Source organism: Pistacia vera, unplaced genomic scaffold (genome assembly GCF_008641045.1).
Source record: "Pistacia vera cultivar Batoury unplaced genomic scaffold, PisVer_v2 Contig290, whole genome shotgun sequence".
Lineage (NCBI taxonomy): Eukaryota > Viridiplantae > Streptophyta > Magnoliopsida > Sapindales > Anacardiaceae > Pistacia > Pistacia vera.
Window position 1 is genome coordinate 479,775 of NW_022196102.1, and position 26,291 is coordinate 506,065.

Below are 26,291 nucleotides of genomic sequence, written 5' to 3' on the forward strand. Positions count from 1 at the left end.
TGTCAAAGGAAGGGATTTCGGTAGATCGAGTAAAGTGCAGGCAATTCTAGAATGGCAAAGCGAGAGGAGAACAGTGAAAGAAATCAGGAGTTTCTTAGGCTTGGGGGTTATACTGGCGATTTGTAGTAGGATTCGCCCAGTTGGCTAAACCGTTGACAGCTCTTACCAAGCAGAAAGCTCCTTTTGTCTGGTCAAAGCATGTGAAGAAAGCTTTCAAGAGTTGAGAAGAGGTTAACATCAGCTCTGTGTAGTGTTACCGCAGGAGGGTGTAGATTATGACATTTATACAAGTGCTCTTTACAGGGACTGGTGCTGTGTTAATGCAGTTAGGTAGGGTTATAGCTTATGCTTCTCGGCAAATGAAGAGTACGAGACCAGATACCTACACATGACCTAGAGGTGCAGCTGTGGTCTTTGCTTAAAGATATGGAGCATACCTTATGGTGTGAAGAGTAATATCTACACCGATCATAAGAGTTTGAAGTAATTCTTCACTCAAAAAGGAGTTGAATGAGGCAGAGAAGTGGTGTTAGAGCTGGTCAAGGATTATGATTGTGAGATCAAGTACCAACCAGGGAAAGCCAATGTAGTAGCCGATGCCTGAGTAGAAAAGCTCATGTTTTCCGGCTTACCAGACAGAAAAAGTTAATAGAAGAATTGTCTAAGGAACAGATGAGTGGTTCCGGGAAGAGTTGCCAGCCTAGAGGTACGTCGTCTTTACTGGAGGAAATAGAGAAAAGCAAAGGCTGATGAGTGGTGTCAGAAAAATTCAGCAAGTACAGAGGCAAGACATCAGAGTTCTTTGTGAGAGATGGTGTCCTCTATTTCGAAAATCGGGTGTGCATTCCCCAAATGAGGAGGTGAAACAGGAAAAATCCATAGAGGCTCATGACACACCGTACACCGCTCATCCGGGAGCAACCAAGAGTATCAGAATGTAAAGAAGGGTACTGGTGGTCAGGTATGAAGAAGACATGACACGCCGAGTTTGTGGCTAAATGTCTAACCTGCAGCAGGTGAAAGCAGAACATCAACGGCCATCAGGGTTGCTTCAACCATTGAGTATTCCAGAGGGAAATGGGAGAGCATTTCAATGGATTATCACGGGTCTCCCAGAGTGCAGAAGGGTGTATGCTTATGGGTGATTGTGGATAGATTAACCAAGTCAGCCCATTTTCTCCCAGTAAAGGAAAGTACCACTACAGATCAGTGGCTCAGATTTACTCAAGGAGATAGTCAAATTGCGGGTGGCCCAGATATAGATCAGATAGAGATTCAGATTTGTGTCAGCCTTCTGGACAAGTTACAGAGGAGTTGGGTACCGTTTAGCATTCAGTTGCCTCTCATCCTAGACAGATGGCCAAACCGAGGAAACGAATCAGGTGCTCGAGGATATGTTAAGAGCCTGTTGCATGGATTATAGAGTATCTGGCATGAGATGTTACCTTAGTGGAATTTGCCTACAACAATAGTTATCAGTCTCAATTAGAATGGCGCCTTACGAGGCTTTGTATGGTAGACGGTGTAGGTCTCCGCTTCATTGGGGAAGTAGGCGAAAGAGATGAGTTGAGTACGCTCTTGGGCCAGAGATGACTCAGAAACTAGTAGAGATGTGAGGTTAATCAGAAATAGAATGAAACAAGCCAAGATCGACACGAAGAGTTATGCCGACTTGAAGAGGAAAGAGGTAGAATTCCAAGTGGGTGACAAAGTGTTCCGAACGTTTCCCCCTACAAGCGAGTAATGCGCTTTGGAACCAAAGGGAAGTTAGCACCGAGGTATGTAGGTCCTTTTGAGATCTTGCAACGAGTAGGAAAAATGGCCATAGATTGGCACTACCACCTAGCATGGACAGGGTGCACCGATGTCTCCATGTCTCGATGCTACGAAGTATGTAAGTGATCCCCTCCACATCCTGAGCATAGAAGACGTTGAAGTAGCAGAGAATCTAGTATATGAAGAACGTCCAGTTCAGATTTTAGACCGAAGGGTTAAGGAGCTTCAGAACAAGAGTGTTCCGCTAGTGAAAGTCCTTTGGAGGAATCATAAAGTGGAAGAAGCCACTGGGAAGTGGAACGAGACATGCAGATCGTTTCCAGAGTTATTTGAAGAATTTCGGGGACGAAATTCTTTAAGGGGGGAAGAATTGTAACGCCCCGCTTGAGGTACGTTGTTATTGTTTCCTCTTCGCCCTTAATCGAGTTGGTCTTTGTATTTATTGTTTGAGAATGTCATGTGAATGTTGCCTGAATTTTGGTTGAAAATAGAAGAATTTGAGTGAACCAAGCTTCGCCGGGGCGAAGAATAATCTTCGCCGCGGCGAAGATGGGGTGAACCAAGGGTGAAACTCTCTGGACAGTTTCGCCGCGGCGACAAATGTTTCTTCGCCGCGGCGACGGCCAGGACGAATTTCAGTTGGTGAGTTTTAGACATTTTCTTCCCTAAGGACAATTTGACCTTCTACCCCTAATTAGCAAGAAAAGTGGGGAGTTAATTGTAAGGATTTTTCATGGAGAATGTGTTCATATGAGGGTGAGTTTGTAATGAATCAAAGGATATAGATGGAATTCCTAAAGAAGAGTAAGGGCAAAATGGGAAGATGGTTTATCATTTCATTAAAAGGAATTAGAATCAAAGAAACCCTCATTCTCTTCTCCAAAAACGCAACCCTCATTCTTCTCCTTCAACTTCTCTTTTCTTTGATCAAGGATTTCCAAGGATTTTGAAGTGATTTGGGGTATAGAAAGCAACCTAAGGCTTCCTAAGGTAAGGATTTTCTTAAGTTGTGTGATTTGTAGATTTTAGCTCATTTTGATTTGAGGGTTTTCATTCTTTTGGTTAAGAGTAGAGAGAATAGTCAAGAAAACAAGGAAAGGAGATTGGTGAAGTCTCTCCATAGCAAGTAAGTAAAACCCAACCCAAGTTAGATTTATGAAATTTCTTGATTAGGGTTTTGATAGTAATGATGTATGTATGTGAAATACAGTGATATGCATGTATGGATGTATGAATAGAGATTTCTATGCTTGTGAATGTTAATACTTGTAAAATGAGGGATGGGTTGTTGGATTGGCAAGGTAGTTGAGATGGATTTGAAGGGGTGTTATGAAACCCTTTTTGGAAGTGTGTGATTGACAGGTTTATAGCTTTGTGAAGGGGTTTTCCCATTTTGGATGGTTAGGAAAAGTTTTAGATTCATGGGCTATGATAGAGTTTATAGTGCATATGAGTTGTTTGATGAAAGCCAATAGAGAATTGAGTGTGAGTAATGAACCTTAATTTTTGCAAAATGCATGTTGGCATTTCACAAGTGCATTAGTAGAGATGAATCATCCATGTGCATTGTTATATGCATTGACAAGTGACCTAAGAAAGAGTAGGAAACTTTGTGTATAGAAATACCCTATGAGTAGAGAGCTTAAGGGGTTAAAATTACTTAGGGTAGAGAGCATTGAAAAATGCTACAATAGAATGAGTTAGAAGAGTAATATAGTTGGGATGATGCTTTGTGATCATCACCCGCCGTTATGGGAATCGGATCGATGCTTTGTGATCATCAATACGAATAGCCTTAGAGAGATGGGTCGATGCTTAGTGATCGTCACCCAAGAGTAATAGGAATGGTAGAGCTTGTGACCACTACCCGATTAGTTAAGAGATATGCAGTTGAGTGCTTTGTGATCATCATCCCAATGGCTAGTAGAAGCGGGTTGAGCTTTGTGATTCTGCAAGCGAGCGTAACATTGACGCTATCTGCTGACTAGCTTATATTTGCGCTGGTGTATCACCAAAATTCATGAGGATCGGGTAGGGCTAGGCTGATCCTCACCCGTAGTGAGGATCTTGTGTTCTCTCTCTCCCACCCGCTTCCCTGCTTTTGGAATTTCGAGACGTTGGTGCTTTTCTCGTTGATCGTCCTCGGTGTCTCACTAAGGAAGGGTTGGACTGTTGTGAATGTCCCTCGATAGCCATAGAGATGAGATGCGGCTGTTGTGAACGCCATCCGGCGTACGCCCGGTAAGATGCAGGCCATGAGGTATTAGATCAGGAAATTACGAAACAGAATTAGAAAAGGAAAGAATTAAGAGGCACACACGGGGACAGGACAGTTAGAGAGTTTTAATTACTGAGCATTATTTGGTTGCCTCACCCCGTTTTTTCTTTGTGGATGCAAGGTTCTGGGATGAGTGCGGTTGGAGGGGCGTCCGTGACGGAGGAGCAATAGCTACAATGCCCCTATTTCTGCTTTAAAATGCACTTTGTAAACAGTAACCTTTGTGTATAAGAGACATGTGAATTGTAGCGAAACGATAAATGTTTGGGCCCAATTTTCCAATTGTAATGCATTGCATTGTACTAGTTTTAAGTAGGCTGTTACAATATCCAATTACACTACTTCTCTGAGGAAATAACAATACCAGATTTGGACTGAGCGACTTCTATGCCAAGAAAGCATTTGAGTAGCCCTAAGTCTTTCGTCTGAAAATGTTTGAACAAGTGTTGCTTCAACTGTCCAATGTCATCTTGATCACTTCCTGTAAAAACCATATAGACAACCAAATAGACACATTGCCCTAATGATGTATGTCTATAGAAAACAAAGTGATCAGACTCACATCGAATCATACCAAACTCTTGGATAACTGTACTAAATCACCCAAACCAAGCACGGGGAGACTGTTTTAGGCCATATAGAGAACGACGAAGTTTACATACCAAACCAGACTCCCCCTGAGCAACAAAACCATGAGGTGGCTCCATATAATATCTTCTTGAAGTTCACCATGAAGAAAAGTATTCTTAATATCCAATTGATGCATAGGCCAGTGTCAAATGACAGCTATAGCAAAGAACAACCGGACGGAAGACATCTTAGCAATAGGAGAAAAAGTGTCAAAATAATCTTCCCATAGATCTGAGTGTATCTCTTGGCCACCAAACGAGCTTTCAGTCGATAAATTTTACCATCTAGACCCACATTTACAGTGTAAATCCATCGACAACCAATAGTCGAATGGCCCGGAGGTAAGGAAACTAACTCCCAAGTATGATTATGATGCAAAGCAGACATTTCTTCAACCATTGCCTGACACCACGGGGGGTGAGAAAGTGCCTCATGAACAGTGCAAGGAATAGAAACAGAAGAAATGGTGGACACAAAGGCATAATATGAAGGATATAAACGATGATAACTCAAAAAATTGTAGATGGGATGAGGATTGCATGAAGACCGCATACCTTTACAAAGAGCAATGGGAAACTGATCAGCTTGAGACAAGACTGTGGCATTAGAGGAATTGAGCACAGGACCTTCAGTGATAAGGGTCTCAGGAACAGTAGCAGCAACATCAGGATCATTTGTAAAAGGAACAAGACTATTGTTCACAGGAAGAGTGGTATTAGTAATAGACTGAGGTACCGAAACAGATGAAGGTGGGAAAGCAATGTATGGAATTGGTAAGACATCTACTATCAGATCAGACTCTAATGTAGGATGAGGAAAAAATGGAGAAGACTCAAAGAACGTAACATCAGTAGAGATGAAGTAGCGATGTGTGGCGGGAGAATAACACTTGTAGCCCTTCTGAAGACGTGAATACCCTAATAAAATACACTTCGTAGACTTGGCTGACAGTTTATCTCGACTAGGAGAGAAAATGTGAACAAAACAGGTACTCCCAAAGACACGTGGGGGAAGAGAAAATAATGGATGATCAAGGAATAATATGGAGTGTGAGACCTGGTCTTATAAGACAGAAGAAGATATGCAATTTATTAAGTAACAAGCGGTTAGAACAGCGTCAGTCCAAAAACGGAAAGGGACTTGGCCATGTAAAAGAAGAGTGCAAGCAGTTTCAATGAAGTGTGTAATGAATTCTTCCTACTAATATGCTCATAAAATATACTTAATAAAAATACATATATATTGACTAAAAAGTAGTTGGGCCCAAGTTTTTTCTTTACTTAATATATAAATTCTTTACACAGTACAAAAATAACATATACAAAAACTATGAAAATGGTGGACAGTGTAGCCATGTATCTCCGCTTGCCGACGTCCGTCCGACCACATCCTCACCTATTTCCTGCAAAAACATAGAAAGCAACGGGGTGAGCACAAAAATGCTCAGTAAGTAAATCCTTTACTCCACTATCCCCGTGCATCACTCTTTGATTCTTTCCTTATTCTACTCTTTCTCTTCTTTTTCTTTCTCTATTTCTTACTCTCACTGTTCTTTTCCTTCCTTCTACTTCTCCTCTATTCTTTCTTTCTTATTCTTTCTTTCTTATTCTTTCTATTCTTCCTAACCATGATGAAATTCATGGCAATGTACATGAATAAAATGCATATGCAATAATGCACAAAAATGCTTTTTCTTTCTTATCTCTATTTTCTTGTTCTATTTCTTTTCTTTTCTTTTTCTTTCTTATTCTTTCTTTTCTTATTCTTTGCTGATCGGACTCGGTTGATGTATGGATTCAGAACCTTGGCCATGTGAGTGAGTACAGTCCTCATCTACATGCACTCTTACGGACCATACAAATTCTTCTTTCTTCTTAGGCCACTCAATTAAGGTGACGTGCATGTAGGAATTCTTCTTGGTACAACCCTCATCCACATACACTCTTACGGGTCGTACAATTCTTCTTCTTCTTATGCCACTCAATTAAGGTGACGTGTATGTGGGAATTTCTTCTTAACACTCACGGTTCCCCATCACACCAACCTATTCTTTACTTTTCTTTAACACTCTTTAATTATTTAATGCTTATTCTTCCTTTCTTTTTATTCTTAGAGTGTTTTATTCTTTCTTTCTTTATTCTTTATTCTTTATTCTTTCTTATGTTTCTACACATACACAATTATATGCATATGGATGGCACATGTTTAAAATTTCTTACTTAAATGCACTTATGAAATGCACAAATGCAATGTTGCATCAAAGATAGTCATTCTGCATAGGTCTTATTCAAGAAGGCATAACTTGAGTTATACACATCGGATTACTACAATTTTTGTCTCATTTTAAATCTTAGAGACAGGGATATAACTTTTATGTTTAGGTGTAGACCCAGTTCAATCTGAAAGATGCACAAAAATCACTACGAAAGTCACGGCTGTGACAGGGCAGTTTGGCAACATGTTTTCAATTAGGCATTTCATCAAACAATAGTTGTGCATAAACAAACCCTAATTCAATTATCATTCAATTGGTTTCTTAAATCATCCAAATTGAGAGAAAAACTCTCCCATATCATCACCACACCTACACGGCACAAACACTCCCAAAAGATTTCTCCAATTCTTCCACTTTCAACCCATCATCAAACTATCACATACACTCCTCATATTCAACTATATCCAGCAACAAGCATAAATAATCATCCATGTCATCTCAATTTCTCAATAATCATAAGATTTACATATTTAAAAGAAATCTCTACTCACTTGATTTTCTTAAACTTTAACTTGAGTTGGATTTTGAGTGGAATTTACTTACCTTTTGCTTGAGTAGTCTCTCCTAAGCTCTCTACTCTTGTTGGATTCAAATCTTCTCTTAACCCTAAGCATAAACTTCATAAGAACTCAACTTTTACACAAATAAAACATAGATAAAGAGCATGAATCCTTACCTTTTGATGCCTTGAATCAAAACCCTATGAAAATCTACTCAAAAGCCCTCAAATTCCTTGGAGAAGTGAATGAAAATTTGAGAGAAAAAGGAGGAGGAGTGTGGGGGTGGTATGAACGAATAAGGGTTTCAAACCCTTAACATTTTAGTTTATAACTTCACTTTCCCATTTTGCCCTTACTCTTTCTTATAAATCTCATCTTTGTCCCTTAGAAAGAAATTCCATCTTTGTCCCTTAGTCAATTACCAAAATGCCTTCACTTTAATTGTATTCTCTATGATTTTCTATCTCTTTCACTCCCACAAAATCACTAGTTTTGTGAAAGACTATTTACCCTTAATGCAAGTTTAAGGCATTTTCTTCATATTCTCTTAAATAATTCTACACAAATATTAACTAGGGCTATACAACATAATTTAAATCATGTACCTCAATGTTGGGTGGTTACAAAGTGTCTATTTTATACCTCAGCAGCCCTTCTGTTGGGGACTATAAGCACAAAAGACGATGTAGAATTCCCTGGATGATGAATTTAGTAAAGGAATCAGAAAAATATTCTCGAGCAATATCATTCTGTAATAACGATGGTGTATTATGTTGAGTCTTAATTTCAGCACAAAATGATGAAATATGGAATAATTCAAACTTATTGCATAAGAAATAACCAAGTTCAACAGGAATAGTCATCAATAGGTAACAAATATTTAAATCCCAAATTAGAGGTAACACGACAAGGACCCCACACATCTGAAGCACTAACTCAAGGGGGATGCGCCCGTTTATTGACAGCTTTAAAGAACTACAAGTGTGCTTTCCAAGTTGACACGACTCACAACTCAAGGCCATAATTAGATAGACCTGGGATCATTCTGAAGTTTGGAAAGATTAGGATGGCCCAAACGATTATGAAGGAGATTCAAGACTCGAAGATAGTGCATGCGGTAGATGGATATGGAGATGATAGAGACCTTGTGACTCACGTCCTGTGCCAATCATCCATCTTGTGTCGCGGTCCTGTATAACAGGTCAGTATCAAACAATAGAAATTTAAAGAGCATGTAATTTACTGACAGACACGAGATTAAGGGATAGAGGAATATAAGCACAAACTTTATTTTAGGAAAGGAAGGGTTTTGCACAAACCAATAACTTGAACTCAGCTTTAGACCAATTAGCTAAAGTAACAGGGGGTAAAGATGCAGTATTTGTAATCTGAGTAAGTAAATGAGGTTACCATGAATATGATCTGAGGCACCTGAATCTAGGACCCAAGGTCCTAGAGCAGAAGACTGAGTAGGCAGGCAACTGAATTACCTGTTTGAGCGACGAAGGCAATGGATGAAGTCTGCTTACTGGCCTGATACTGTATATTCATCATAATCATACCTGTGAGAGTTAAGGAGGCTGACCTCACTGTAAAGGACTCAAGATGAAGATCAAGTGATCAGCCTGAGCAATTTAGCAGCCCGGTAGGTCGACCATGTAACTTAAAACATTTCTCTCTGGTTGCCCCCACTGATGACATTAACTACACTGGGTCGATTTCCTCTACCAACTTGATCGCCCTGTTCTTCTTTTAAAAGTGTGGGACTGAGAAACAAGAACGGAAGAGTCACTAGGGGAATGCACTATAGTAGGGGAGAAAAACACGAAGTATTGGGCAAACCTTCATCAAGGGAGCACAGTGTCTCCAAAAAATTTGGATCTCGAACAGGTGTAAGATCTGGACTCTAGCTGCAAGTGTCAGACACCTAAAAAACTTGTCCCCGTGAGCCAAATCTTCTGCCACAGATTTACCAACTGGTAACAGCAAATTGAATTCTGTCTTAGAGAGGCCATCTTACCAGGAATTCTGACATATTCTATCTTGTTGTTTGAGATGAACTAATTGGACACAATACATATATAACGTTGAATGTCATTGTATAGAGAAGTTTAGCCTGACTCTAAATATCAACATAACAGCGGTAAGATTTGTAAATAGGGTGAAGGGAGGATCAATTTTGCCATTACATACTGCACAACAGCACATCAATTTTAGTCCAGAAAGACTTATCTGATGTAATATCGGTAGCCTGGTGGTCAATTGATTCTTCAGACCTTACCCATACCCATATCGACGAGAGGCCAGCTAGATAATATTAGTCATCCCAAGTAATCTCTCGTGGTGACGGGAGGGAGAGATAAAAAGAAAAACACTTTGATGTGACTAAGAGGCGATTAGGGGACCATGAAGACGACAACGTGTCTTGAAGCTAATAAAAAAACAGAAGCTCACTGCTCATTGGAAAAATAAATGCTCGCCGAAAAACAAATCGAGCAGAAACTGACGAAATTCCTTGAAGGATTTTTGCCGGCGAGGTGGAGAGGAACAAGATGTTTGGCGGTGAGATCTCACGCTCGCCAAAAAGTAGATCGAGTAAGCAATCGAAAACTGATCGCCGCGTGTAACGGCGGCCGACAACGAAACCAGTTGGGTTTGACGACGTGAAAGACGTCAGTCTGGTATGATTAGACCAAATCCTGATCGTTGCTGGAGAGCAGTCGCCGGAGAACATCGCAGGAAAAAAAAAGTTGGAACTTATCAGCGACCTTGGCTCTGATACCATGTGAAGAAATCTTTGTTGTATTACATATTTCACAATGAATGTTACAAGGAATTATAGCAAAAAAAATCTAAGAAGTAAATTGTTACATTTCTATATAACTGATATAATTTTTTAATAGCTTTGATCCTAACCTAATATAGAAGATATGTCTTTAATGAGAATAATCCTATTCCTATTTTACAATATTTTACACTTCACACATTGAATATTTTATGAGAAGAAAATGGTCCTCAACGAAATTCATCCTCAGAGACGTTGGAATACTTTCGTAACTCCAAAGACTCTATTTGCAGTGAAAGCAGTAACTAGTGTCAAAATCAACTCTCAGCGCTCAAGCTGAACAATATATAAATTTTAACATCATTTAGATTTGAAGCACCTGATATCAAGCATATGGGTCATCTAGGCAAGAGAACACGATTGGAAAAATACAACTTTTAAATATTTGGTCCAAATTTAGCTTCACCATAGCCTGATCAAGAAGTCAATTGAAACAACATTTGGTTGGAAGTACACAATGTAACAAGAAAGTAAGGCAACAAATTGCAATAAGTAGCAAAAGTTTTTCTTATTCCAAGCAACAACACAAATAGACGCAAAACCCACATCTTTGTCTACCAAATTGAGAATAAAAAAATGTCTAACCAGTATTCCTTCTCAAATGGTTTAGGCTCAATACCAGGATAGGGGTAAGAATGGTTCTATTACATAACACAAAAAAAAAAAGATTAAAAATCAAGAGCACTATATATCAATAGAAGAGAACAGGTGCATTAAGTGAGAACAGTGACAAGAGACACGTACAATATCTGCATGTTGTTCAAAATTTTAGTTAATCTTTACTATTTAACGATTAAAAACTTAAAACTTTATGCAACCGATGCTTGTCTGTATCACATCATATTGATCTTTTAGGTTGGAACTTTGAAGTTCAAAATCAACAAATTGCCATTAAATAGTCATCTGAAAACTCCAAATTCCCATATGGAACTAAATGGTTAAGAGGAAGCATTTAGAATGAAGGTCATCATCAAGCACATAAATATATACGCAAACCTCTTCAAGAAAGAGAAAACAAGATTAGGATGAGTCCACCTGACTTAGAAATAGAATTGTCTCCTCTGTAAGTGTCCCAAGAGATAAGTTCAATGTGCCCACTACAGAGCTTCTCTGTCTACTTCGAGAGTCCATTCTTACTCATAGAAAATGACCTGAAGCAAAAATTAAAACTAGAAAATTGTCATTTAAATTAAAAAAAAGAGAATATTATGTTTCATACAACATTGGAGCCCAAAAACGAAAAATTGCTTTCAAAAAGCATCATTTCCATGAACTTAAAAATTGAACATCCCTGTAGTTGATGGCACACTAAAATTTCTTATAGGAGCAAAATGCTTCTCAGCCTTAATTGATCCACGAAGACACTCAAAAGGAATCTTGTCATAACTCCAGAAAATCCTCCATGGCATATGAGAAGCAAAAACTATAATTGTCAAAATCAAATGGTTTTAGCAATCAACGTGAAGACATTTTATTACTGCATGGGATACTTCACTCCCCATTGGATTTCGGCTTTCATTATGCCTTGATGGTCTACTTATGTAACTTCATCTTATTTAATTTACTACTATAATTTCGAGTTAAGGCTTAGTTGACATGACACAAACAACACATTAACCTGTTTTCCCAACCCTACTTCTCCCTACATCTAGATGTTACTTTCAAACCCATTTTCCTCTTTGCTTTTTATTTTCCCAATAGGATAATGTATGACTAGGGTTTTAGAAGCCTACTTTTTTTCATTCTAATTCCATCCCCAAAATTGTATGGGCAGACTAGTTGTGGTTTAGAAATGGTTCATTCTAATTCTCCCGTTGTCTCTACAACTTTGGTCCCACCATATCCATTACACCTCTGCTGAAACCCTCATTTTATTTACCAGCAATACATGCAATAAAAAGTGTGAAAGCTAGTTCAATTTGGGTTGCCTATAAGATAAGTTGGAAAAGGATATGTTCCAGCAAATACAGAAGAATAAACAATATAATAATTCATTCAATTATAATGAACTACAAAATCTGAAATTGAAAATAAAAATTCACAGTAAGAGAACCAACCAAGACACTGATCCTCACAATTGGGATGAACATATAAAAAATGCAACAATTTTGAAGCCAACGATAGACCCCCCATTAAGCACGTTTACAAACACAAGGGCATAAGGGACAATAGGGCCAGAAAGGGGTAAAGAGTGTGAGGTGCCTGCTGTTGGTTGATTAGAGAAGTTGGTTCGGCCACGTATGAAGGGGAATCAAAGTAGTTAGGAGCATGAAGGTAGTATAAATAAAGGGTCAGTTTTGGGTGAAGGGATTAGAGATCAAAATGCATTGTGGGAGGTCCCCAGCTCCTGAATTGCTGGGATCTATGTGAGTTTATCACTTGTTTTGATTGTTCTTTGTTTTTCTCCATTAATATACTTGGTTAAGGCTTGTTTGAAGTGGATATATTCTGTTATATTGTACTGTTTGGCTATTGTTGTTATCAGTGCAGGGAGTCTTATCACCCATATAACAGAACTATATAGTAAACATACACTGATTTTCTGACGAGTTCCATCTCTATATATTGCATCGATCATAACCAGAGAACCATGATAAGGGTTCGTGAGTTTTGATAACTTGTTGTCTTCAGTATAAAATAACTTGAATTCCTCTCTCCATGCTGATCACCTTCGTCTAGAGGCTCCTTTACATTGTACTTGGCCGCATCAGAATCATTATAAATAGGTTGTATTGTTCTTTGGGTAGACGAGGCTTTACTATGATTTCATTAAGAGTCCTAATATCAATTTCATGCTTTTCTTCAATTGATCAATCTGTTTATGCCTTTGCAGTTTCTTGTTCAACTTCTATAGCTCGCTTCTTAAAAAAGAAATATAGAAAAAAGTGTAAATAAAATGTATCATTTAGAAATAGAAACAAAAAAATAAATCCAATAATTTTCAAGTGGAAAATTGATAATAAAGTGCTGTTGGAGGTTATCCATCCGATATGGAGTATTCAACAATTTAAACATGATATGGTTATAATTAAGAATAAGTCATTGTCCAATAAACTAATGCAAACCATATTTTGAAAGAAGTTGCAGCATAGGCAACAAGGATAATAAGTTCTTAAAATCAGTCTTATTTAGTATCTGATCTTTCAGTAGAGAGATTAACATCCAAGCTACGAATGAACCAAGATAGGTATCCTTAGTGCAACCCTGTACAGTATCAGGGAAGAGGAGTTTCATAAGAAAAAGAAAATCGTGCAAAGTTAATGTTACGTAGCCATAATCATAAATAAGGCTATGAATAATGAAGCAGTGTATGTAAAACGTATAGAACTTCATGAATTAACTATGAATGAACCAAAAGACAAGCTCAATTGCTCATATACAATAGTGTCTATATGCCTGTCAAACAAAAACTAAAGGATCTAAATCAGTTTACAAAAAAATATGAATGAGAATGAGCAAAGATCATTTAGCTTTCTCTCAAGTGAGGATTCTATTCATGACTACCAAAAATCCCACATGTTCTAAAATTTGTGTCACTCTCACGGAGACAAATGAGTGGCCTTAAAACAAAAACATAGTGTGCTCAAAAATAGCACGGGAAAAATAACCATCCTAATCAAGCAAAGGAATAATGTGCTCATAAATCCTCCAAGATATAGTAAAATCCCCGTCACATAACAAGTAATGCAATTTCTATACACCTTAAGTAAAAATATATCACAAAAATAAACAATAAAGAAAAGCTGGCAACAGGTGAACTTTTCATGATAGAAAAAATTATCTGAACAAAGCAGGAGGCACACCTGGGCAGCTGCAACAACTTCTTCTACTTCTTTAAGTCGTACAAGTACTTCACCTGCAACTTGTACAGCTTCAGCAGTATCTCGCAATTGATCTTGAAGCCCTTTATTCTCATCCCTGAGATATCTCCTCTCTTTCTCTTTTTCAACTTTCAATGCTGAAATTTCACCTGCAAGAGCATTTATGAACTTAGATTCAGCACCCATTACTCCTGTTCTAGTAGCCGCTTTCTTAACATCATCTATTCCTTCCTGAATCTTTCTATGCTTTGCAAGCAATTGAATATGCTTTTCCTCAAGATCTGCATACCGTTCTAGCATGCGTGCATGTCCCTCCATAGCCATCTGCATTACTTCCTTCAACTCTTCTGTACATTGCTTTTTAGCATCAAGTTCCTGTTTTTGCTTTTCTGCTAAGGACCTGCTAGCTTCAAGTTTGATCCTCAATTCTTCTGCAAGAGATATCCACTTGCTCTCTACCTTAGTCTAGTGGATTCTTTCTCGTTCAAGTTTCTCCTCAGCACTATTTTCGCCTGACTCTGGGATTGTAGTCAGAGGTAGACCTGGCAAAACGGGTAGGTGGGTCGAGTACGGTCCGGGTCAAACGGGTACGAGCCCTTATACGGGTCGATATATACGGGTCCAATATTTTGGACCCGTGCCCTACCCTATCTGGGTACGGGTGGACCTGTTTTTTCTCTCTCCAGATTTCAGTTTTTAAGTTTCACCCCTAACAGTTTTCAATTATGACAATTATACCCTCAAAATCCCTACAATTTTAATTTTTTACATTTACACCCCTTAAATCAACTTCTCTAAATTCAATTCAATTAAGAATACAAACAAATAGGAACCAAAATAAACAAATAACACATAAACAAACAATAACATATAATACAAAACTACAAATACTAACCAAAATAAACAAATACAAAATCACTAATACACAATTACACATAAACAAACAAAATAAGTCAATAAACTATAAATACCAACTAAAATAAACAAATACATAATCCAATATTCAACAAAAAACATTCTTAGGACAGCAAATGTTCATCCCACAGTGGGCGTGATAGAGTCTCTTGATTCCACAGTCTCGAGATCAGTCAATGGCACATCAAGATCATCATCTGAATCATCATTCATCTCATCATCTACAAAACAATGATCAACTACAAATATTAATAAATTTAAATAATAAAATATAAGTAAAAAGTGTTGCTTGAAGTCTATATCCATTCCCGACATTTACATTTTTGGCCTATTATATTAACCCCTTTATGATGCCTCTATGTTTTGCTGCAGACTGCAGTAGTTAAGGAACTGCAAGACTTGAAGGAGGTGGTTATGAAAGGTGAATTGGAAGGAGAGAACAAAAAGGAAAAATTTGATCTCGAGAAGCATATTGATGCTTACTTGCCTGTTCGAGTTAATGAGCAGAGAGTGAGCAATCTGTTGCAGTCTCTCTTAGTGGTGGCAGCAGTGTTCGCCATGCCTACCATCAAGCAAATTCCTACATCAGTTCTTTGGGGTTATTTTGCTTACATGTCCATCGAAAATCTCCCAGGGAACCAATTCTAGGAAAGGATGCTACTAATATTCATTACACCTAGCCGGTAGTACAAGTGAGTATTCCTTCTTTTTGAGCATTCAATCTGAGAACACATAATTCAACTCGTTTTGGCACTATGAAACACAAATTAGTTGCTTACGATTGTCTTGTTTCTCCTGCGGCTTTGGTTCTTTCTCTGCAGGGTCCTGGAGTCGGCTCATGCGTCGTTTGTGGAGTCAGTTCCATACAAATACATTATCATATTTACTCTCTTCCAGCTTGGATATAGACTTCAAGCAGCACTTTAATCAACTACAAGCCCTATATCCATCAATTAACACTACATATAACATGTCAAACTCTAATTTGATCACATATGCAGATAATATAATCAAAGTATATATATATCAAAAAGTAATGAATTATGTTATGCATGCGAAAATGTGTATCTCATGGAAATAAAAAGGGGCCACCGAATATTTAAAATGCAGTACTGAAGAACTCAATACAATTTCCACTCAAATTGCCTTAACTTCCAGCATTTTAAAACACCATGAAATCAATTTTCTCAAAGACATTCCAGCTGGGAGCATGCAAGTGTATTCAACCAACCAACCCTTAAATCAAATACATAACTCAAGCATCTCCCAAATGCTGTCCAACCGAGTGCATGCAATTAAAGTATCCAGCCAACATCACAATTTATTGAAACAACCAAATGCATGCAAGTTCAATTAGCAAGCAAATTACATTCCATTTTAAAACTCAAATTCAACATGCAGCAGCATAAACTAGCAAAATTTCATGCTTACAAAAAGATTCCAGTAGCCAAACATAATTCAACCAACATCCCACTATATCCTAGCCGAGTGTAAGCAAATAGGATGTCCAACAAAACATTGAAGTAAAAACACTATTAAGTCATTTTCTAATATAACCTCCAGCAAGCTTAAAAATTAAGAAGAAGAACCAACTCAAGCATTTTCTAATATCTTGTCTAGCCGAAAATATATTTATGCACACAAAAATTTCCAACAACATCACCAAGAGACAGAGTAGCTGAAAGCAATGGAACTAACATCCCACAACATCATGTTTAATATCAATTTCTTTGCACAACACATGAAAAGCAAATCAAAACTTTAACATGCAAAGACATCAGTCAACATTTTTAAGGAAAAACAGTTTTGGAAATATAAATTTCAGTGACTAGAAAATACACATAACCGATAATAATTGATTCCAGTATACATCCCTTATACATTTAAGTAAACCCCACTTGCAAAACCCATCAACCAGGGGAACCCAACACAAACACACTCAATGAAAACAACTCTACACAGATTTACGTACAGGGAAAGCTCAACTAGACAACAATATAAGTGTAAACAATGTTAATCTCACAAACAAAAATTAAAATACAAAATATTAACCATTCAAACAAAAAAGAAAACACAAAATCTGTCAAAAAAACAAAAACAAACACACAAAATTAGGGGTTAGGGATTCATTACCAGCCGACGAGGATGAGTGACAGCGACCGGCGACTGTGGTACTGGGAATGGGAATGACTGATGACGACGAGTGACGAACTGACGATTAATCAAAGATGGAGACACTAAGACAGGGAGTTAAACTTCAGACGAAGAAGAATGATGAGAGATTGAGATGCGGCCGCGATAAAGTTACTGAGAATCTGAGAGTGAGAGATCAGAGATGAGATGAGAGTGAGAGATCAGAGATGTCAGAGATCAAAGATGAGATGAGACTGAGAGTGAGAGGCGTGACTGCGTAAATGGCTGAATGCGTGATAAAATCAGGGGTTACTATTAGTTTTACGGATTCAAATTCATTAGCTCAAATACGGGTGCCCGTGGGTTCACCCGTATAAACAGTGTGTATTTGGGTCGGGTATGGGTACGGATCTCAAAAAATGGGTTTAATAAATTAGACCCGTACCCTATATTTTTTACCCGAGTACGGTACAACCCGCGGGTCCAGACCCGTTTTGCCAGGTCTAGTCAAAGGTGGTCCTAGATTGGGATCACATGAATAAGTCAATTGCAAAATTGAGTTTTGTTTTCAAGCAGATAATGAAGAAGAGTCTATATAATATTGTAACTCGCTTCTTAAATCTTGAATCCCTTCCAAAAACACTTCCCTTTCATCCAAATCACAGAAATTCCGATAATGTTCCAATTGCTCTTGAACTATATTGAGTTCAATTTTTGTCCTTAAAATTTCAGGATGATTCTCAAATTTTTCCTTCAGAAGCTGTAAAAAATAAGGTCAGATATATGCACAAAATATTAACTAATGTTATCTTTAGAAATAAATTTATACTTTGGTAAGTAATCATTCTACCTCAATGCTTAAGTTCATAACTACCAACCTAATAAAAGTATTTAAAAGCTACAATAATACCCGTCACGTATCTCATAGTGAAATGGATGCAAACACAGATGCAAACTAAATAAATATACAATTTTATATGAAAAATGAAAACAAGTGAAACTTGTAGGGATTTGAAAGTGAGTGTTTAGCTTTATTACTATGTTAAGTAGATTTGTAACCAAAAACTTAGGCTAATACATTTTTTAGCTCTAACATACCTTATGCTCATGCATGATGTTAGAGTAGATGCCCTAGAGCCAATCAATTATTGTAGAATTGACTCTTTGTAATAATGTTCATTAATCAATAAAAGGCATTTTATTCTATATTGCGTAAATCATTATTATTGCAATATATATTGATATATGTCCTTAGAATGGTAGAACCGTGACGAGGGTATCAAGTGTTTCAAATCTTGATAGTGAGAACCCTATGAACATGTCTTATAGTAATTCTGATCTTTCAGTAGAGGAATTAACATCCAAGAGAATGAACCAAGATAGTATCCTTAGTGCACATGTACAGATCAGGGAAGAGGTTTCATAAGAAAAAGAAAATCGTGCAAAGTTAATGTTATGTAGCCATAATCATAAAATAAGGCTAGGATAGAAGCAGTGTATGTAAAACGTATAGACTTCATGAATTAACTATGAATGAACCAAAAGACAGCTCAATTGCTCATATACAATAGTGTCTATATGCCGTCAAACAAAAACTAAAGGATCTAAATCAGTTACAAAAAAATATGAATGAGAAGAGCAAAGATCAGTTAGCTTTCTCTCAGTGAGGATTCTATTCATGAATGCCAAAAATCCCACATGTTAAAATTTGTGTCACTTCACGGAGACAAATGAGTGGCCTTAAAACAAAAACATAGTGTGCTCAAAAATAGCACGGGAAAAATAACCATCCTAATCAAACAAAGGAATAATGTGCCTATAAATCTCAAGATAGTAAAATCCCCGTACACATAACAAGTAATGCAATTTCTATACACCTTAGTAAAAAAATTTCACAAAAATAAACAATAAAGAAAAGCTAGCAAGAGGTGAACTTTTCATGATAGAAAAAATTATCTGAACAAAGCAGGAGGCACACCTGGGCAGCTGCAACAGCTTCTTTTGCTTCTTTGAGTCGAACAAGTACTTCACTAGCTTGTACAGCTTCAGCAGTATCCTGCAATTGATCTTGAAGCCCTTTATTCTCATCCTGAGATATCTCCTCTCTTTCTCTTTTTCAACTTTCATGCTGAAATTCACCTGCAAGAGCATTTATGAACTTAGATTCAGCACCCATTACTCCTGTTTAGTAGCCGCTTCCTAAACTCATCTATTCCTTCTGAATCTTTCTGTGCTTGCAAGCAATGAATATGCTTTTCCTCAAGATGCATACCGTTCTAGCATGCGTGCATGTCCCTCCATAGCCATCTGCATTACTTCTTCAACTCTTCTGTACATTGCTTTTTAGACAAGTTCCTGGTTTGCTTTTCTGCTAAGGACCTGCTAGCTTCAAGTTTGATCCTCAATTCTTCTGCAAGAGATATCCACTTGCTCTCTACCTCAGTCCAGTGGATTCTTTCTCGTTCAAGTTTCTCCTCAGCACTATTTTGCCTGACTCTGGGATTGTAGCAGAGGTAGACCTGGCAAAACGGGTAGTGGGTCGGTACGGACGGGTCAAAAGGTACGAGCCCTTATACGTCGATATATACGGGTCCATATTTGGACCCGTGCTACCCTATCTGGGTACGGGTGGACCGTTTTTTTCTCTCTCCAGTTTAGTTTTTAAGTTTCACCCCTAACAGTTTTCAATTATGACAATATACCCTCAAAATCCTACAATTTTAATTTTTACATTTCACACCTTAAATCAACTTCTCTAAATTCAATCAATTAAGAATACAAAAATAGAACCAAATAAACAAATAACAAAACAAACATAACATATAATACAAAACTACAAATACTAACCAAAATAAACAAATACAAAATCACTAATACACAATTACACATAACAAACAAATAAGTCATAAAACTATAAATACCAACAAAATAAACAAATACATAATCCAATTTTCACAAAAAACATTCTTAGGACAGCAAATGTTCATCCCACAGTGGGCGTGATAGAGTCTCTGATTCCACAGTCTCGAGATCAGTCAATGGCACCCAGATCATCATCTGAATCATTCATCTCATCATCTACAAAACAATGACAACTACAATATAATAAATTTAAATAATAAAATATAAGTAAAAAGTGTTGTTGAGTTATATCCATTCCCGACATTTACATTTTTGGCCTATTATATTAACCCCTTATGATGCTCTATGTTTTGCTGCAGACTGCAGTAGTTAAGGAACTGCCAGAGTGAAGGAGGTGGTTATGAAAGGTGAATTGGAAGGAGAGAACAAAAAAGAAAAATTTGATCCTGAGAAGCCTTGATGCTTACTTGCCTGTTCGAGTTAATGAGCAGAGAGTGAGCAATCTGTTGTAGTCTCTCTTAGTGGTGGCAGAATGTGGCCATGCCTACCATCAAGCCAATTCCTACATCAGTTCTTTGGGGTTATTTGCTTACATGTCCATCAACAGTCTCCCAGGGAACCAATTCTGGAAAGGATGCCACTACTATTCATAAACCTAGCCGGTAGTACAAAGTGAGTATCCTCTCTTTTGAGCATTCAATCTGAGAACACATAATTCAACTCGTTTTGGCACTATGAAACACAAATTAGTTGCTTACGATTGTCTGTTTCTTGCGGCTTTGTTCTTTCTCTGCAGGGGCCTGGAGTCGGCTCATGTCGTCATTGTGGAGTCAGTTCCATACAAATACATTATCATATTTACTCTCTTCCAGCTTGGATATAGACTTCAAGCAGCACTTAATCAACTACAAGCCCTAATCATTTTTATTTACCAGCAATACATGCAATAAAAAATGTGAAAGCTAGTTCAATTTGGTTGCCTATAAGATAAGTTGGAAAAGGATATGTTCTAGCAAATACAGAAGTATAAACAATATAATAATTCATTTAATTATAATGAACTACAAAATCTGAAATTGAAAATAAAAATTCACAGTAAGAGAACCAACCAAGACACTGATCCTCACAATTGGGATGAACATATAAAAAATGCAACAATTTTGAAGCCATACGATAGACCCCCCATTAAGCACGTTTACAAACACAAGGGCATAAGGGACAATAGGGTCAGAAAGGGGTAAAGAGTGTGAGGTGCCTTGCTATTGGTTGATTAGAGAAGTTGGTTACGGCCACGTATGAAGGGGAATCAAAGTTGTTAGGAGTCATGAAGGTAGTATAAATAAAGGGTCAGTTTTGGGTGAAGGGATATAGAGATCAAATAGGTCATTGTGGGAGGTCCCCAGCTCCTTGAATTGCTGGGATCTATCTGTTGAGTTTATCACTTGTTTTGATTGTTCTTTGTTTTTCTCCATTAATATACTTGGTTAAGGCTTGTTTGAAGTGGATATATTCTGTTATATTGTACTGTTTGGCTATTGTTTGTTATCAGTGCAGGGAGTCTTATCACCATATAACAGAACTATATAGTAATACATACACTGATTTTCTGACGAGTTCCATCTCTATATATTGCATCGATCAAAACTAGAGAACCATGATAAGGGTTCTGTGAGTTTTGATAACTCACTGTGTTCAGTATAAAATAACTTGAATTCCTCTCTCCATTGCTGATCACCTTCGTCATGAGGCTCCTTTACATTGTACTTGGCCGCATCAGAATCATTATAAATAGGTTGTATTGCTTCTTTGGGTAGACAAGGCTCTACTATGATTTCATTAAGAGTCCTAATATCAATTTCATGCTTTTTCTTCAATTGATCAATATGTTTGTATGCCTTTGTAGTTTCTTGTTCAACTTCTATAGCTCGCTTTTGAAAAAAGGAAATATAGAAAAAAGTATAAAATAAAATGTATCATTTAGAAATAGAAACAAAAAAAATAAATCCAATAATTTTCAAGTGGAAAATTGATAATAAAGTGCTACTGGGAAGTTATCCATCCGATATGGAGTATTCAACAAGTAAAAACATGCTATGGTTATAATTAAGAATAAATCATTGTCCAACGAACTAATGCAAACCATATTTTGAAAGAAGTTGCAGCCATAAGCAGCAAGGAATAATAAGTTCTTAAAATCATGACTTATATAGTAATTTGAAGATGCTATATCCAGCGAAAAGTTGCACCGAAACACATGGAAGCCGCCAAATAGACATAAATGGACGCCCGCCCAAATTAGCAGGACTGGCGTCCATCTCTATTGATGGACATCCATACCCGCCCAAATTAGCATCTTTATGGACTGGCATCCCCAGTTTGTAAAATTTTTTTATTATTTAATTTTTTTTTTAAATATAATGTAAATATGGACGGCCGTCCAAACTACATGGACGCCAGTCCATCTACTAGGGACGGCCGTCCAAAGTAGTATGGACGGTCATCCAATGTACATGGACGGCCGTCCAATGTACATGGACTGGTGTCCATATTTGTTGAATTTTTTTTTTTTTTTAATTAGTATCAATGAATGGCTTGTCTAATATGCTTCATTTTTAAGCGCCAAATTTTTTTCTTCTCTTCTCCTTCATCTCCCGTCATATGTTTTTCAACAATTCTTCGTCTGCACCATTTGGTTTTCTTAGCTTCTCCTTCGTTGCGTGTTGTGATTCCTTGACGCTGGTTGCTTCCTCAACAGCCAAGCACTAGCAGCAATATCTCGTCNATAATCTTGATGTTTTCATCCATTATCGATGTTCTTGAAATTGTGGCAAAAGATGGGTCTTACTCTGAGCAAAGATTTCATGCAAAAAACATATTTAAATTGATGCAATCATTTGACTTTGTGTTTAGTCTATTTTTTATGAAAGATATACTTGGCTCTACAAATGAACTTTCTCAAGCACTACAAAGAAAATATCAAGATATTGTAAATGCTATGAATTTGGTTGAAGCATGTAAGCAAGCTTTACAATTGATGAGGGATAATGGATGGGAGACTTTATTAAGCAAAGTTTATTCTTTTTTTGCCAATCATGAGGATGACAAGTTTTTTATTCAACGGCGATCACAACGTAAGGCTCAAGGTATCACAAACGTACATCATTGCCGTATTGAGTTATTTTATAATGTCCTAGATATGTAGCTTCAAGAGTTGAATAATCGTTTCAATGAGTTAAACACTTAATTGCTTATTTGTTTGGCATGTTTATGTCCAAATGAATCGTTTGTTGCTTTTGATAAACAGAAATTGATACACCTTTCCGAACTTTATCCTGATGATTTTTCTTACTTAGAACTCATGACACTTGATTCTCAACTTGATGTCAAATTTATAGGATTGAAAGGGATTGGAGATCTGACAAAAATGATGATTGAAACTAAGAAGGATAGAATGTTTCCATTCATTTAATTTGTTGATGAAATTAGCATTGATTCTACCCGTTGCCACTGCTAGTGTAGAGAAAGTATTTTCAACAATAAATTTTGTGAAGAATAGTTTGCGAAATAGAATGGGTGATCAATAGTTGAATGATAGCTTAGTTGTGTATATAGAAAAAGATGTATTTGATAGTATTGATAATGAAGTCATTATATAATACTTTCAAAAGATGAAATCCCGTCGAAGACAATTATAAATGTACTAGTTAATGAGAATTTTATAAATACAAAATTTATGCTTATGTTAATTTAAAATTGTATTATTCTTTTAACTTTGTCCCCCTGTGTATATAGAGAAAGATGTATTTGATAGTATTGATAATGAAGTCATTATACAATACTTTCAAAAGATGAAATGGATGCAAACACAAATGCAAACTAAATAAATATACAATTACATATGTAAAATGCAAACATGTGAAACTTTTAAGGATTTGAAAGTGAGTTTTACTACTATGTTAAGTAAATTTGTAACCAAAAACTTAGGCTAATATATATTTTAGCTCTAACATACCTTATGCTCAGGCATGACAGATACAAATTCTTCTTCCATGAACTCCTCAGTTGACAAGACACCACCCATAAGGCCTTCAAGGCGCAGAATTTTATCCTCCTTTGTCGTCCTATAATGGCATTGCATTCTCTCACATGCTTGTACTGTTGCACCTGCAAAGAAATGCAGAAAAATGTCACCCATAAAAAAACAAAAAGAGATGAAAAAGAAAGCATTATATAGTCATTGCTATTTGCTGGTAAAACTAGTAAAAAAACATACCAAACGATTAAGGTGCTTAATTTCAGAAGTTTGCTTGGCACAGAAGTCCTCCAGTGCCATTTCCCTCCTAATGGCTCCTGCCAAAACCTTCTCCACTGCCTGAGCGAAAAAGAAACATGTAAACGCGCACAGTCACGATGTTAAATTAATCCAAAATGCAGCTGAAATCGTTATACTTACTTTTGGAACTTGCTTCATGGACTTGTCAGCAGATTGTGAGTCGTCAAAAGGTAGCAACCGAAGATTTGAGCCGTCATTCCCCTCTTTGACATCTAGCTGCATTCTGTTCTTGCAATGGTTACATAAGAATGATTTTGTATTTTCTTTTGGCATCTCATCATTTTTAGAAGTTTGCACACCGACGTCAACTTTGGCAACAGGCAAAACTAGTTTAAATCGGTGGGTCTTAATGAGAACCTGAATGATGATCGCCTTAATCCTGAACTCCGGTGGTGGTTATCAATAATTTCAAGGCCACGATGGAGGCTAGTTGCCAAATGCTCAGTTGTTGCAACAGAATTCCTTCTTGTTTGAGTGAAAATAGCATTTGATAAGCAGCTTTTCATGGACTTTTACGAAAACATATCCACATCATCTAGGTCAGATTTGTTGTCATCATTCAGATCTTCTGGGATGCACTTAGCATTGATGACGTCCTCAGGCTTTTCCTGCTATTGTTAATTCTGGGTGAAACACTTGGAGACTTAAGAACTGGAGATACATCTGTTCAAACTATGCCGAGACAAGAAGGAGACACACAATTCACAGATCCATTTCCAGATTCATCAGGCATGTCTTCTCTTGAAATTTCTATGGAAAATGCAGCCAAAGGATCAGAGATTGGGCATGAAGATCCATGTCTCACTGAATTGCTTAGTGATCCTTTGTCTGGCAATCCACTGACAGAAGAGCTAAGAGCCTTTTTTCTCCTCGAGAGGCTACACAGAGGAGTCCCGAACATGTGAATCAGCAATTAAATTGTTTGAATTTCCTTCATCATTTTGTTCCTTGGTAGTATGATTTATGTCAATACCATTAGAAAGGCCTGAAGTATTTGTAATAGATTCAGCACAATCAGCAATCATGAGTTCATTTTTACAGAGCACAACTTGTTCAGATATTCCCTCTTCCATTTTAACATATGCATCCTCTGAACCTTTTTCTTTAATACAGACCGTTTCAGAAGTGTTAAGCTGAGGCTCAATAAAAGATCCATTTTCAGACACCTCTAATTTTGAATGAGACTTAATTGTTTCCACTCTTCCCTCTGTAATTGTGTTGTTGTCTTCACCGCCTGCTAACTGCATATCTACATGGTCACAAATCTTCTCAACAGCGTCCTCATCAATTTCCATCTCTTCATCCCCTTCATCATCAGTATGAGGTAATGTCATAGGATGATGTAAGCTACGTTTTACTACATACAAGCTTCTACGGGCCCAACCGGCTGAGCAGCCTCCATTTGTGTCAGTCAGATTCTAGCCATTTGCCTTCACTTGATGCAGTTCATCCTGTTGGATTATCCAATCAGAGTTGTATACACAAATATTTCCACTGGTAAATATAATTATCTTCATCGAAATATCAAAAACAAGAGCACACCCTTAGTTGCGGTATCACTTCACGTAGGTAATTGACATCATCCTGCATTANCTCTTCTAATACAGAACCAAAAAAAAAAAAAAAACTCAACAATTTCTCGCTTTTCCTCTCGGTAACAAAACAGAAGCTAAACAAAACTTTAAAATTTACATTTTCTCAAGCTTGAGTCACTTTTTCCCCAAATTCTCTCAAAATTTAAAAAAGATAATATCAAATAACCACTGAAAAGAAGAAGATCGAAACAATTACTTGAACACCCGAGTCGGGGACCCCAACCATTATGTTCTCGGGAAGTGTATCAGTGGCGAGCTTGCGCTTGAGTGGATTGGGCGAGCTTGGGGCAGCGGACTCTTCATCTTGGAAGGTTCCGGAGAAGGTGGA

At 37.3% G+C, this 26,291-nt stretch overlaps 1 pseudogene; it reads right to left on the bottom strand.

The window, feature by feature from the left end:
- Positions 1–12,862: 12,862 nt before the first annotated feature.
- On the bottom strand, positions 12,863–26,189 carry LOC116134690 (annotated as a pseudogene).
- Positions 26,190–26,291: the final 102 nt, after the last annotated feature.